Raw genomic sequence first — 2,416 nt, 5'->3', positions numbered from 1 at the left:
TGTACTCCCAGGAAACGTTGCAAATGTTATATATAATTTGTGGGTCTATTATGTGGGAGACTCAAAGAAATTCCGGGAGAGGTGGGATGTCTGGTAACAGGTATAATTTTGGGTAGAGTTAAGATTGAAACTTGTCGATTCCATAAAGCAATACTTTCACTACGCTTGCCATTGCCAACTTCTGCCAGAATAACATTCTCTTTTTTTGCACAAACATAATTTTTGCCTGTTGACAAACAGCTTTGTATACATGATTTTTAATGTAAGCATCATTACACACATATCTGCTAAGCCCTCACATAGACAAATTAAGAGTTTGCAATGTAGCTTGCATTTCCAGTAAAAATAGCAATACTGAACCAGAAACATAAAAAAGGTAAACAATAAAATGTATTGTAATAAACAATAAAGTGCAATATCATCTAGCTACAGTCCTTTCTTAATTCATCCTTCCCATTGTGAAGACTTGCATACAACTTGCACCTAGTCCATGTTTCACATCCATTTCTCATGATTTGTCTGTGGCCTTGTAGCATGAAGAAGAATGTGGAAATCTGTGTTTAGTCTGAACCAAAGACAATGATCAGAGTGGAGACAACATATCAAAATTAAACTCATAGTCTCAAAGACACATATTCAATCTCTTTTTAGTCTCAATGGAGAAGATCTCCCCTTCTGCACTGAGCTTCAGCGAAACAGAGACATTACAATTTAATAGTCCCAAGTGGGACACAGTCCCAAGCGTGAGACAAACAATTCAAATTTTTTGCTTAAATTTTTTTTTTTAAACATTATCTCTTTTTAGAATCTTGTTGTTTTACATGACATTAAATAAAACAAAAAACTGAAATGTGACAGAGAAGGACGCTTAATTTTTATTAATATAAATAGTTTACCTGGAATCTTTTAATGCCAAAGGTTCTTTCATTGAAAGATCAGTCCTCATGGACTCATGGCTGGGACATGGAGAAGATCTCCCTTTGTGCACTGAGCTTCAGAGAAACAGAGACATTACGATTTAATAGTCCCAACTGGGACAGTCACAAGCGTGAGACAGACAATTCAAATTTTCAGGTTAAAATTATTTTTTTACAACATTATCTCTTTTTAGAATCTTGTTGTTTTACATGACATTAAATAATACTAAAAACTGAAAAGTGACAGAGAATGAAGTTTCATTTATATTAATATAAATAGTTTACCTGGAATCTTTTAAAGCCAATGGTTCTTTCATTGAAAGATCACTCCTCATGGACTCATGGCTGGGACATGGAGAAGATCTCCCCTTCTGCACTGAGCTTCAGAGAAACAGAGACATTACAACATTAATACAGTAGAGCTTCCTGTCCTTCTAATTAAAGTGCGACACAATTAAGTAGGTGCAATTGTAAGATATAAAATAACATATCATTTGAAAACTAAAAAGTGGAGGAAGGAAGCTTTAATTTTATTGCACATATCTAAATCATGATAATTTACCTGGGCACAAGCAAAGTCTTTTCAGCCTCGAGTTGATCACATTATGCCCCAAAAAACAGTATGCCCCAAAAATGTTGCAAAATATATTAACAGAATACAGTATAACACCCCCTCAGGGAGTTCAAGTGCCCACTCATGTGTAATACAGACCACAATCTTGTTCACGACTCATCCACACGATGGCAACAGAATGCTGCAAATGAATAATTGGCACATAGTCCCGCTTTGTTATGATTCATGACTCGTCCAGCCCTGGATGTGGTGTTTGTGGTTGGCAGGAAACTTCGTGGTACAGTATGTGGCAATACAGGAGTTAGGATACCAGAAACTGAAACGTGTATATTGCTTAATATATGCGTATGCACTTAATGTTATCAGAGAACCAGGGTTATGGAAGTAACTAATTGTTCTCTCATACTCGCTCGATGTCCAGGATATTGTATATAATGTGTGGGTCTATATGTGGGAGACTCAAGGAACTTCCGGAAGAGGTGGGATGTCTGGTAACAGGTATAATTTTGGGTAGAGTTAAAATTGACACTCGTCGATTCCATAAAGCAATACTTTCACTACGCTTGCCATTGCCAAACTTCTGCCAGAATAACTTTCTCTTCTTTTGCACAAATGTAATTTTTGCCTGTTGACAAACAGCTTTGTATACATGATTTTTAATGTAAGCATCATTACACGCATATGTGCTAAGCTCTTACATAGACAAATTAACAGTTTGCAATGTAGCTTGCATTTCCAGTAAAAATAGCAATACTGCACCAGAAACATAAAAAGGTAAACAATAAAATGTATTGTAATAAACAATAAAGTGTAATACTTTACTCCTGTGAAAGTCAGGAAGAAGAGTGGCAGACAAAAAGCACCTTGGAGAAACTCAACAGCAGTGCAAAATATGAAAAGACAATGCAGAAAAGCAGAGCGCATG

General features: G+C 36.0%; 1 protein-coding gene across 1 annotated transcript in view; it reads right to left on the bottom strand.

The window, feature by feature from the left end:
* Positions 1 to 656: 656 nt before the first annotated feature.
* Positions 657 to 2,416, bottom strand: part of LOC143715952 (ribonuclease inhibitor) — an 8,871-nt gene continuing 7,111 nt past the window's right edge. Inside the window, exons 6-8 of the mRNA XM_077207888.1 lie at positions 1,203 to 1,298; positions 897 to 987; positions 657 to 685 (exon numbers count right to left, since the gene is read on the bottom strand). The gene's annotated coding sequence lies outside the window, so the exon portion shown is untranslated. The remainder of the gene's footprint in view (positions 686 to 896; positions 988 to 1,202; positions 1,299 to 2,416) is intronic.

This window comes from Siphateles boraxobius, unplaced genomic scaffold, assembly GCF_051911475.1.
Source record: "Siphateles boraxobius isolate OS27281-9 unplaced genomic scaffold, OSU_SipBor_1 6, whole genome shotgun sequence".
Classification (NCBI taxonomy): domain Eukaryota; kingdom Metazoa; phylum Chordata; class Actinopteri; order Cypriniformes; family Leuciscidae; genus Siphateles; species Siphateles boraxobius.
This window is presented reverse-complemented; position numbering and strand designations above follow the sequence as displayed.